General features: G+C 45.5%; 1 protein-coding gene across 6 annotated transcripts in view; it reads left to right on the top strand.

Moving 5' to 3' along the window:
* The window catches only part of CYRIB (CYFIP related Rac1 interactor B), a 140,662-nt gene that overhangs the window by 23,351 nt on the left and 103,601 nt on the right, over window positions 1-13,710 (top strand). The window lies entirely within an intron of this gene.

The following is a 13,710-nucleotide window of genomic DNA, read 5'->3' as shown; positions in this document are numbered from 1 at the left end:
CACCTCCTGACCTCCCCACTGACCCTCTGTGCTCCCCGTACCCGTCACCTCTCCGACCTGCCCCCACTGACCCTCTCTGCTCCCCGTACCCGTCACCTCCCTGACCTCCCCCCCACTGACCCTCTGTGCTCCCCGTACCCGTCACCTCCCTGACCTCCCCCCCACTGACCCTCTGTGCTCCCCGTACCCGTCACCTCCCTGACCTCCCCCCACTGACCCTCTCTGCTCCCCGTACCCGTCACCTCTCTGACCCCCCACTGACCCTCTGTGCTTCCGTACCCGTCACCTCTGACCTCCCCCCACTGACCCTCTCTGCTCCCCGTACCCGTCACCTCTCTGACCTCCCCGTCCACTGACCCTCTGTGCTCCCCGTACCCGTCACCTCCGACCTCCCCCCACTGACCCTCTCTGCTCCCCGTACCCGTCACCTCCGACCTCCCCACTGACCCCTTCCGGTGCCCGTCACCTCTTTGACCTCCCCTCCCTCCCCTCAGTCCCACCCGCACCCCACTGACCCTCTGTGCTCCCCGTACCCGTCACCTCCGACCTGCCCCCACTGACCCTCTGTGCTCCCCGTACCCGTCACCTCTGACCTCCCCCCACTGACCCTCTCTGCTCCCCGTACCCGTCACCTCCTGACCTCCCCACTGACCCTCTGTGCTCCCGTGCACCCGTCACCTCTCGACCTCCCCACTGACCCTCTCTGCTCCCGTACCCACACCTCCTGACCTCGCCCTCCACTGACCCTCTCTGCTCCCGTGCACTCGCCTCTCTGACCTCCCCACTGACCCTCTCTGCTCCCCGTACCCGTCGCCTCTCTGACCGCCCCCCCACTGACCCTCTGTGCTCCCCGTACCCGTCGCCTCTCTGACCTCCCCCCACTGACGCTCTGTGCTCCCCGTACCCGTCGCCTCTCCGACCTCCCCCCACTGACGCTCTGGGCTCCCTCCCCTCGCCTCTCCGACCTCCCCACTGACCCTCTCTGCTCCCGTGCCCATCACCTCTCTGACCTCCCCACTGACCCTCTCTGCTCCCGCACCGTCACCTCTCTGACCTTCCCCACTGACCTCTCTCTGACCTCCCCCCACTGACCCTCTCTGCTCCCGTGCCTCCTCTCTGACCTCCCCACTGACGCTCTGTGCTCCCGTGCACCTGTCACCTCTCTGACCTCCCCACTGACGCTCTGTGCTCCCGCACTGCCGCCTCTCTGACCTCCCCCCCCTGACGCTCTGTGCTCCCCGTACCCGTCGCCTCTCTGACCTCCCCCCACTGACGCTCTGTGCTCCCCGTACCCGTCGCCTCTCTGACCTCCCCCCACTGACCCTCTCTGCTCCCCGTACCCGTCGCCTCTCTGACCTCCCCCCCACTGACCCTCTCTGCTCCCCGTACCCGTCGCCTCTCTGACCCCCCACTGACCCTCTCTGCTCCCGTACCCGTCGCCTCTGACCTCCCCACTGACCCTCTCTGCTCCCGTACCCGCCACCTCTCTGACCTCCCCACTGACCCTCTGTGCTCCCGTGCACTGCCACCTCCTGACCTCCCCACTGACCCTCTCTGCTCCCCGTACCCGTCACCTCTCCGATCTCCCCCCACTGACCCTCTCTGCTCCCCGTACCCGTCACCTCTCTGACCTCCCCGTCCACTGACCCTCTGTGCTCCCGCACCCATCACCTCCGACCTCCCCACTGACCCTCTCTGCTCCCGCACCCGTCGCCTCTCTGACCCCCCACTGACCCTCTCTGCTCCCGTGCCGTCGCCTCTCTGACCCCCCCCACTGACCCTCTCTGCTCCCCGTACCCGTCGCCTCTCTGACCTCCCCCCACTGACCCTCTCTGCTCCCCGTACCCGTCGCCTCTCTGACCTCCCCCCCACTGACGCTCTGTGCTCCCCTGCACCGTCGCCTCTCTGACCTTCCCCCACTGACCCTCTCTGCTCCCCCCCATGGCCTCTCTGACCTCCCCACTGACCTTCCCTGACCCCGCTCCCATGCCTCCCCTCAGCCCTGCTCCAACCCCCACTGACCCCCTCTGCTTCCCGCAACTGCCTCCCTCACTGATCTCCCCTGATCCCACTCCTTCACCTTAGCTCTGCTCCCACCCCACTCCACCTCACCCCCAATGACCCTTTCTGCTGCCCATACCTGTCACCTCTCTGATCTTCCCCAACCCTGCTCCCTCACTTCAGTCCCGCTTGTCCCTCACTGACCTTCTCTGCCCTGACCCCACTCCCTCACCTCAGCCCCACTGACCCCCTCTGCTCCCCATAGCCACTTCTCTCACTGAGCTCCCCTGACCCTGCTCCCTCATCTCAGTCCCCCCACCAACCCCGTCTGCTCCCCAAACCCACCTCCCTCACTGTCCTCCCCTGATCTCAGTTCCACTCCCTTTTCCCCATTGCCCCCCTTCTGCTGTCCATACCTGCCTCACTGACTCCTTGCCTCAGCTGCCCCATCCCCTCCACTTGGCCTCAGCCCTGCCCCCTGATTTCCATTGATGTCCCGCTCCCTGAGCCCAAGCTGGCTCTTCCCTGCCATACATACACACACTGATTTTCCACACCATCTTCTTAGTGGCCCCATCCTTTCATTCCTTTCCAAATGCCCTCCTGCTGTTTCCCACGTTACCTCCCTGCTGACCAGGACCCCCCATTGTCCTTATTCTCACTAACCATGCATGCACTTAATATCACCCCCCACTCAAACACACCTGCCTTCCATCCTAAGTCAACTGTGGTCCTTCTTATTCCTTAAATGCTCCACTGTCTGCATCTATTGCCTTACCTTGCTGGCTTCACTAACAATTATCCTAAGCTGGTTACCCTCCACTTTTTTTTTCCTCCTGCCTCTCCACACTGACCTTAGTTCCCCTCCCTCAGCTTCTTTTTCCCCCTTTCCAGCCAACTCTAATCAGTTACATCTTCCCTGACTGTCCTCTTGGCCAGTTCTTTCATCACAGGCCACTCTTTTACCCCATGTTCAAACCTCCCAGTCATCTATCCCCTCTCTCCACCGATCTTCTACCTATTGCCCATGGCCTGGGTCCTAGCATCTGCCGCCTTGCTCTCAGTCAAACACTGATGACCAAATCCCATCACTTCTAACTGAACTCCAATTCTTTCATCCCTTCCTGTTATGTTTTCTCTTCACTGAGTAGTCTATCAAAGTTCTTAATACTTCCATTCATTTCCTCCCTTCCTCATACATTGATCCAACTCTCCCCTTAAACCTGGCTTCTTTCTTTTCCTTCCTATCATTCTTCTCACACCCTCAGCCATACCTTCATCACTTTCTCACTCTATTGGCTTCTGGGCTCATCACTGTCTTCATCTTCATCATCATCATCATCATCATATACAGTCTGCCTGGATTCTCTCTCCTCCACTGCCTGCTTTATTTCCATGTATGCCCTGCAGGCACTTAATTATGACACTTAGAGGAGGCAGCAGGAGTGTGTAATTGTTCATCCCTTTTATTTTTTTTTAAAATCAGTATTTTGACTGCAAGAAACTGCAGTAGTCACATGTTGATCTATGATTACTTTGCCTCTGGAATGCAGTGGTTCTCCGCATTCCCCCTTCCCCCAGGTCTCCGTGGGTACTGGGCACCCCTCCCCTGAGAGGGCTGTATGCATGGGACATGAATCTATGAAGAGGGGCTCAGCAAAAAAGTGTGTGGAAACCTCTGCATTAGTTTGTATAAATTGTCATGTATAAAACATCTTCCAGGAAGAGTGTACCCTGGATCTATCCATTCCCAAAGGATTTAATCTTCTTTCCCTTCCAAATATCAGACATTGGCAAATTTCCCCCCTCATATAAGTGGACACATCTCCATCGATGTTAATGCAGTTGTGTCTACTTGTGCCAGTTAGTGACCTAACCTCATTTTCTATTTAATTTAAATGGCCTTCTCTTGAACCCATTTGCATTTGGGGCACTGTAATCACGCCACAGAATCCAAGATACATAGATCATGTCAGAATTTGTAGTAGTTGAAGAATAGTATGAATGTTTGCTGTTGACCTCTTTCTGCAGGCTAAACTTGTTGAGGGTACATCTAGTTTCTCTAAAAAGCTAAGACTAAAATATGCAATGGTTTATCTAGAATACATAACTCGTGAATTTATGGTAGTATTGGTAATATCTTGAAGTTTAGACAGCATAATAAAATGTTATCTATAGTAGTAGGTGATTGACTCATGGGGCTATAATTCCATCTGGGGTTCAGGTGAATTCCTAAACCATGAAAGGAAAGTAATAATTTATTAAAAAATATATATTTTTGAATGGAACTGATGATAAAATCCATTTCACAGGTCACTAATTTTCTCTTGCTTGATTTAAGAATATGTGGGAGAAATGTAATTCAGAGCCTCTGTTCGTCACTTTGCAGTTGAATCACTGCTCGTGAAAATACTAAGTGACATTTTTGACATCTAAAATATTTGTATGTAGACTGCTGCTGTGAAGATTCTTGGTATTTTTCTTCCTTTGCATTGTCTATGCAACTTCATCAGCATCCTAGACCTTGATGGCAGCAATAGTTTGACAGATGTCAGTTTTTTTGCTGGAATGAAGAAGTCTCATTGTTCATTTACTCCATTTTTAATGCCTCTGATGGAATGTGCTATATAAGTGCAAAGTATTGTTGTTGTTCTCAGGTGTGCATTGATCCTCCCCCTATTACACAGGAAAATAATTTTGTAACTTCAGTCATGGTATATTCTCACCTAGATTACATTTGACTCCATACTCTCTCCTGTTATAAATTGATCTTGCTGACTCTTTACCCATCACTGTCTCTCTACACAATACTGGAAAATTGTTGAATTGTTTATGCTCTTACTACTTCAGAGCATTTTAGAAACACTAGTGAACTACAACTTTCAACATACCAGTGATTTGGGACAGCATTATCCCCATTTTATGAATTGGGCTGGGTAGGGAACTGGGGAAGAAAGATTAAATGGTTATCTAAGGTCACATAGTAAATTATTGGCAGGGCTAGAACTTGAATCCAAATATCCTCCTGGTTGTGTGCTCTTCCTGATAAATTGCTCTTTACCGAAGTGCACAGATTTAAGAGGTTTTTCAGCGTTCCACTTTCTTTAGTATCTTTACCAGGAATGATTCCAGAGTGCTTTACAGACACTGTTGCTTCACCACTAAAATGCATCTACTTTTGGGATGGTATACAGTACTATTCCATATCAATAACGTGTTTAATAGGAAAGTGAAAAACTTTTTATCTAAGTCAGACTATAAGATGGTGGTGTAAGTAAGCAGAAAGCTGTTAGTAAGGTATTCTTATCATTAAATGCATTTGTATTAAAAAGTGCTCAGAAGCTCTAATTGGATCAAGAACCCATTGTGCTAGGTGCTGTACACTTGTATAGTAAGAAATGGTCTCTGCCTCCAAAAGCTTTCCTCCTCTAAAGATTTCTATGTTGTCTTTAACTATAGTGGACCATTGTGTGACGATGCCATCCAAATAAATCATGGTAAAGCAAGTTAAAAATACTGTAGAGAAAATATGTAGATAGTTTTGATACAACAGCAGATACCCTGAACAAAGTTCCTAGATCTCACTCACAGGGCAGATACTGGGTATTGGTATTGTAAAGATACAGAGAGGCAGGGAATATTCCTATTGAGCACTAATGAATTATTGAGCAATACAGTAATAGAAACTGACTCTGCCATTTAGGAGATAGTGTTTAGAGGGACACTAGTGGTGGTTTCTAGTTACTTGGAGGATAATAAACATGAATTATTTTAATTATTTATTGGCGGTTTTTTCTAGCAAATACTTCTCTTGGGCAAATGAAGTATTCTCCATCACAACTGAAAATCTTGCTATAATCTTCATCTTACACCTTCATTGCTTTTTGCTTGCACTATTGCTGCTTCTGCTTTGGGCTCACCAGAGATTTCCAATCTCCAGCATATGCAGAAATTTACTCTTCACTTCCTCATCCATTCAAAGTAGCATGACCAAATGAATCCTAGCATTAGTTTCGTGAAATTCAATTTAATTTCAGGGCCCGTTTTAAACTTAACGTATTATACTCTCTCACACTCAAGAACTGAGACTGGTAGCCAAATACAAGTTTTTGGCAGCATTTTGTTTTAGTGTCCATAGAGTGTGTGGGTTTGTTTTTTTTTGGTGTGTGTGTGTGTGTATTTCGTATTTTAAGACCCTACATAAAAAAGAAACTGCCAAATGACATTTTGTCACTGTTAAGCTTACAAAACATATGGAACATCACCCCCACCCCCCGTGCCCACCTCCCTCCCTGAACTGAGACATGAGGTATATTCTTGTACTCTGAGTGTGCTCACTCAACAAGTTCTTACGTATTCACCCATGACAAATAATTTTCAAATACTGGACAATGAAAGAGATTAACAGATTATAAACCAAACATACACCAAATGCAATACAAGAGCTACACCAAGAAGTCGAGGATTACTGCAGATGCAATGGACACAGAAGCCATTAGTAAGAAGCTAGAACTGTGAGTGGATCCTTTAGATCCCACTAAGCACTCGGAGACAAGAGTAAATGTTGTTTTTAGAGTGGCACCGCCATCAGTTGGTGTAGGTGAAGCACAGTTGACACATAACAAATGCAAGAATTTGAACATAGCTAGCCCACCTGGTTCTGTAACACAATACCAAGGATGATAGAGACACCGGCAGTGATAAAAAAGTTTGTAATGGTTGGTCCAACACAGGTATTTGACACCAACTTTATCTGTTCAAGACTGATAGGCCTACAAGCAAATTCACAAAAGGTTCACATCAAGAATATCTTGTAACATGAGCTGGCTTCTTGTACCAATGTCCATGTTCATTGACACTGGTTACATGAGGATTGCTAAGGCCAAGTCTAAGCTAAAGAAGTAGCTGCAGATGGAGGTGTCAACTAGACATACTTCAAAAGATGTCATCGGCACAGTCATTGAAGTTCCACAATTCTTTGGGTATTATACTGGCCAGCAAGTGATATCATCAAGGACTTTGACAAGGTTCAGAGTCTACGTTGAACACAAGCTAGCAGCAGGTGATATAGACTTTGTCTTCTACAGGTACAAAGGTGTCAGCACAAAGACTGTTACAAGATCTAGCAGAGCTACAGAAGCAAGCAGAATGCGTCAGTTGAGTACAAGTACACAGCTGCCTCTGCAGAATGCTGCACTTGCTCCTCCAGACATTTTGAAGTTAATCAAGTGCTCCTGTGAGAGCAGTGCACCTTTTTAAATCTATGGGAGGTGGCTGTAACAATGCCAAACTGCCATGTGCTATGTTCTGTGCATGCCAAAGAAGTACGGTATATTGCAATAACCTGGCAAAATCAGTTCTAGCATTTACAGATGAAAATGGGGATGCATGTAGTGACCTGTACTACACATAATAGGATACTAAACTGTAGTTTGAATGAGGGAGAATATTAGAAGTCATTTATAATTATTCCAAAATGAAGTATTTAGTTAAAATTATAATTCTGTTTGAAAAAAATGTATTTAGTTTGGATATTTTTCACATTAGAGAAAACTTTTCTGCTTTGATTTTGTATGCCCCTAGATAATGCAAACTCTTACTGATTGTTTGCGCCCCCAATGTGGCAAGTGTGGGATGTAACGATATTTCAGAATGCTCAGCAGTGATAGTGTCATCAGGCAGATTCTTAAAATGTATGGTCTTGAGATATAGACTCCAGAGAGAACTTGTACAGACCCCAAAGCAAGGTTGAGTGGCTGCCGGATTTATTTCTGGAGCTCCTGCCATCTGGAGCAGCCACCTGCCTATCTGTCTGTCTCAGCTCAATCTAATTTCAAGTCTCATTTGAATAACATAAAGATACTCTTCCTTATGCAACTTTATTTTGTATCATGCCTGTCATATAGATTGCAACCCAAGTAGTTTATGGACTTAAGTATTACTTAGTCCTTTTATGCTCTATTACTTATCTCTATCAACTTGAATATAGTCAATTTTAAAATTGCTCAGCTAATGTTTATAGGTATTACACCTTCCCTTTTGTGAAACAATTTTTATGGTTTGTCACATTTTCCTGTATTTAATATTCTATTTCTTTCCCCTATTACGTGAAAGATCCACGTTGACTCCTTTTCCCATTTGCTTGAGGTCGAAGGTGCCCACAATTTTTTTGCCAGTCCTTCCAGTCCATGGCACAGGTTCCTAGGTCTTTTTTTTTTCTTTTTTTTTTTTTCTACAAACTTCTCTTGACACAGTCTTTCCATTGTATCTTTGGTCTTTCATGTCCCTTTTTGCTGTCCTGTCCTCCTTCCCTGCTTTATCACATGTTCAGACCACCTCAGCATGTGCTCTCCAGCCTGTCACTGAGAGTCCCAACTTCATCTTCCTCTTAATTTCTTCCATGTGCACTGTCTACCGTCTGTGTGCCTGCCATTCGTCTCAGGATATTATTTTCTACTACCTGTATCTTCTTTTCTTCCATCTTTGTAAGTCCCATAATTTCCAAACCATAGAAACCCAGAAAAATGTTTTATCCTAAATTCCTCAGCATTTCCTCAACATAGAAGATCCTGTAAATGAATTCCATTGGCATACCTTAAGTGACTCAGAAAGTCAGCTGTGAGACCCCTGCAGTTCTGTATAGAACTGTCTAATGGTTGTCAGAGTCCTCTCTTTTTGCTGATATACTTGAGGATTGAGTTGCATGAACTTTCAACGTGAAGGATTTTTTCTGATACGTGCTACACAGCTGCAGTAGTGCAGCAGCTAACTCGATGAAAGGGCTTGGGGTTTTTTTGTGTGAAGTAGGTTGATTAAGCAAAGATGTGATTTTGAACATTAAGAAAAATGACAAAGTGGATTTGCAGTCATGCCTAGCCTCCTTCAGGTCTCTTGGTTCTTCCTCTGCTCACATTTACACTAGGTCCCTGGCTTACAGAATCTTTTGGGGAAAGAGGGACTGTAGGCTTTCTTACTATTGGTCAAGGGAGGCATTCCCTGTCTCTTAACCTGTGCTGAGATACAAAGCTAGTTTTATTATCTCTGGAACTATTGACAGTGATTACTGCATCAAATACCATTAGTTCTAATTGTCTGTCCACAGACCTGCGTAGGTTTATAGTGGGAAGATTGTTTTTGCGACTTTTAAAGGCTAAAATGCATTTTTAAATAAATTTAATTTTAAGAAATTAGCTTCCACTTTCATGTCCATTAGGGGATATTTCCCACTCCCTACAAAGAATTGACTTTTCAAACCCTGGTCTAGGGTTTGGAGCCTTATTCTAGAGTCTTTATACCTCCTTCCATGTATAACAAATTGGCCTTTTTTTGTGTCTAAGGGAGCAACAGTGAGGGAAAATTCCAACTACTTTAATTTGTTGCATTTTAACTCAATGTCTCTCTAAATGTAGGTAACTGAGGTTAATTGGAAGGCACCATTAGCACATATAGTACTTATCCATTTATCTTAACCTTGTATTGCTATGTGGTGTGAATAACTATGGAAATGTATGCATACTTGGCCAGTGAAGGATTACCAAAATCAGAGTTTAAAATTAAAATAAAATGTAATCTGTCACTTTACTGTATTCATTCAAAATATAGCAAGCCTTGGAAATGCTACGGCAGCATATATGGCATTATAAAATGTACATTAAACTTGTATAGCACTTTAGAACCTTATGAGAGATATTCTCCACCTGGAAGAAATAAAATGTTACAGTTAAAGGTTTACCTTACATACATCATCTGTTAGTAATTGTTGCCTATCATTATTACTTAAGTTACACAGTATGTAGCTGAATAGTAATTTAGAGTTTGACATAAAAGTTTTTTTAAAAGAAAAACATTCTTGTTTCAAATTTCCATAGTAAACCAAGGTTGCTGTGTATTTGACAAAAGCATTTCCTATGTTTAAATATACAGTATGTCTGAGTCTTTACTTACTTTGCTAAAATCAATATGGAGAGCCTGTTGTATGATATTTGTGTGATTCTACCTTTTAAAAATGCTTAATTGTCGGTATTTTTACATCCCTGTTGAATAAATGGTTGAATGAATTGTTTTGTGTTCTGTTAGCGGTGGTGCAATAAAGGTAAAGTAATGTGGGCCAGTAGAAGTCTCCTGGCTGAGTGTCAATGAAAGTTTTTGCAGTATCTTTTATAGTCTAGAAAATAAATGATGGTTTTATTGGAAGCTTTATTTTTTGTAAGGTTTTAATTTTTTTAACAATAATGACATTAGTCCTAAGCAATTAAGTTGTCAGTTGTTTAATCATAGTGGCTTTTTGATAAATGTGGATCATAAAAGTATACTGTTTGGGGATTTATTATAGGAAGGCCTGGTAGTACCATCAGTTGTTAATGTTGCCTAACAGTTCCCATAATAAGACCTTGTTTTCAATTGCTTAAAACTTTGCCAAACCCTGTTTGAGCTGAAATTTTTCATGCCTGGTGTCTGTGTCAGGCTGAATTTTCAGGAAAAATTAATCCAAAACACTGCAGCTGTTCCTGAGAATGAGACTAGGGTAAAATATATGTCTAGCCCATGGTTTAAAATAAATAAATAAATAAATTCTGGTGACCTTTTCTTTGAAATGCTCTAGTGTTCCCATGTTTTGCATCTGGGACTTGAAATCTACACAGCTTTGTTGACAGAAGTGACTTTTGTCCACAAAACAGTGGAGGTGTAGGCACTGAAATGCTCTGCCCGCCCATGTAACTCCTCATGTATGATAACATAATAAAACTACCTCAACAAGAGGCGTAGGGCTTATATCAGTGTAGTTAGGATGCCCCAATGTCTTTGTAGAAACTGTGTTCCTTACATTGGCTGTTGGCTATGGTTCATGTTAATTTCACAGAGAAGCCATGAAATTGACAAGAAAGCCAGGCAGCTAGAGCCCAGCTCCCCTGGTAAGCTAGGAGACTGGACCCTGCTCCTGGCTGTAAGTCAGGGCAAGAAGCCTGGGGCGGCTTCCCCCATTCTCCAAGTGGGGACCGAGGTGGTGTGGGGGGGAGCCTGTGGGACAGCTGGGCTCCTGGCAGGGAGCTGCCAGGAGAGTTGAGAGATTGAGCTCTCAGCTCCCCACACTGCCCCTCTTAGGTGGGTGGAAGCAGTTCTGGCTAGGACGCGCACAACCGACCCAAGGAGGGTAGTGTGGACATCAGCCACTGCAGTAGTTAATGCGGTGTCTGTAAGTCGACTTATCTTTGTAGTGTAGACATAGCTTTAGAAGAGGGTTTGGGGTGTTTTTTATCAGGAATGCGCTTTTAGCCCTCTACATGAAAATCCACCCTTATTTGGTCAGGTTATAAGCCTTTGACAAATTATAGTTCATGTATAGAATCATAGAATATCAGGGTTGGAAGGGACCTCAGGAGGTCATCTAGTCCAAAGCAGGACCAATCCCCCGACAGATTTTTGCCCCAGATCCCTAAATGGCCCCCTCAAGGATTGAACTCACAACCCTGGGTTTATCAGGCCAATGCTCAAACCACTCAGCTATCCCTCTCCCTATAGAGACTTCTTAGATTTTCTGTTAAAATCTCCAAAAATTTAATACTCACTGGTGATCCTCAAGCCTCAACCAGCTCCTACACATGACCAGACTGCACATCATCCCCACTGAGCATGCTTCCTCCAGCCCAGGACTACAGGCGTGAAACTGGACTTTTATAATGGCTGCTCACAGCTGCTTCAAGGCTGGGCTGGTCCGGTTGGTATCCAGGAAGTGGGCTAAAGGACCTCCCCTCAGCCTAAGGGGAGGATCTGCAGGTCCGTGACACCAAATAGGAACGGGAGTGAAGTCAAAGGGCTAAACGAAGGGAACCAGACAGGGACACCGAGCAGAGAACCCCGGACAGCGCCCACTGCTCCTCAAAGGTGTCAAGGGAGCCAGCAGACGCCGCCCAGATGCGTGAATGGATGGAGGAGCGGAAATAGGCCCCACGGTCCCAGGAAACTCTGTCAGCTAACCTCCTCTCCCTGGTTTTGTAGATGGCCATTTTGGCGAGGGCTAGGAGGAGGTCGACAAGGAGGTCATGCGACCTTGTGGGGCAACGGATGGGGAGTGCATAGATGAACAGGTGAGGGGGAAAGTGCAACCAAAAATGTAATAATATATCCAAGAGGAGCTGGACTAGGGGCTGCAACCTGGTGCACTCCAGGTATGGGTGGTGCTTGGCACTGGAACTAAGAACAGGGACCCTCTCTCTTCTGTGCTCTGAATATCTTCTCCCCCCTCGCCTTCCCAAGCATCCAGGCAGTGTGAAATGTGAAGGGGACAAAAGCCATACCAGAAGGAAAAGGAGTAGATTGATTGGGGCAAGGTTTGGTGGGGATGGAGATAGGACTGGGTGGGGATTGGGAAGCAGGTTGGGGGTAGGCTGGAACTGGTTATGCAAGGTGACTGGCACCGGGGGAGAGACTGGGAGCCAGTTGGCTGGATAGGAGGCAAACTGCAATTGAGTAGGGGGCCTGGGGTGATTGGGACTGGGTGGGCAAGGAGAATGTGACTAAGATGAGAAGCCTGAGTAGCAGAGACTGGGAAGGCAAGAAGAATGGAACAGGTTGGAGAAGACTCATCAGAAAAGATCAAGCTTGCAGGGGGAACAGGCAGAGTCTCTGCCCACTAGAGTACACTCCCATCTAGATCACACTCCCATCTAGATCTTGGAATTGAGCCCAAAATTCCTGAGTCCACAGAGGGTGATCACGTGCTACTGCTATCAGTTATTCTAGTAGTTCAAGTGGCAGAGGTCTGTGTGATGAATCCGAAGGTTCCAACCCTGCTGATGAGCCATATGAGTGTCAGTAGGATGTGATGTGATGGAATTTCTATTTTGTTCCCCTCCACCTCCCACCCCCCCCAGGTATTTTTAAACTAGGAAATTGCAATCTTAATATTATTTCAATGTGGCTTTTTTGTATGTAAATCAAGCTTAGTGAGCCTCTGCTTGGCTCTCTCTTACATTCTTCATTTCTGGGTCCTCTCTCTTTTTGTGTGAATAACTCCAGTGTCTTCTGTTGCTGTCCTGTTGTTCCTTACTCAGAATCATTTGGGTGAAATTGATGTGATTATTAACAATTTCACTTCTGGTCACAGGATTCTGAACAACACATGAAACTGACCTGGATCTTGTTACATTCTGCTGCACTTGGCAGAGCTATGAGCAGTGACAGGGAAGGCTTATGTTCCATTCATTTTTGGAAGGTTATCTTTGTAACCTTACAGGCTAAAACAAATTGGTTGCATAAAAGATTAAACGCTGCAGAAACTGGCTTACACCCTCACAGTTTCCAGTGAAAGCTTCCTACACACTGCTAGTGAATGGTTTTAAAAGCAATTTAAAGATAACACTATCCTGTTGGAGAAACAGAATGGTAATAGTAATTGTGGTTTTGCTCTGAAAAATTTACCTCTATGCTGGGTCTCTTAGCACAGCCGGTTACTGATATCTGATACTGGATATGTGGCAGACGAAGTTAAGTATAATATATTTTTTTTCAAATTAAGGTACGTCCTGTAATAAACAGTATGGTTAGAAAAATATAAACAATTCAGTGTGAGAGCCACAAGTTCTAGTTTCCGGTCTTACCATTCTAGGCTTTTTATGGGTTATGTGCTCTGTCAGTTCTTCATATGTTTATCTCAATGGGTGGATTTATGTGGTTTTTAAATCTCTTTAGTGCAAGTGAGGGATTGTAATG

This window comes from Mauremys reevesii, linkage group 2 (assembly GCF_016161935.1).
Source record: "Mauremys reevesii isolate NIE-2019 linkage group 2, ASM1616193v1, whole genome shotgun sequence".
Classification (NCBI taxonomy): Eukaryota; Metazoa; Chordata; order Testudines; family Geoemydidae; genus Mauremys; species Mauremys reevesii.
The sequence above is the reverse complement of the archived record's forward strand: the minus strand, read 5'-3'. Positions and strand labels throughout refer to the sequence as shown.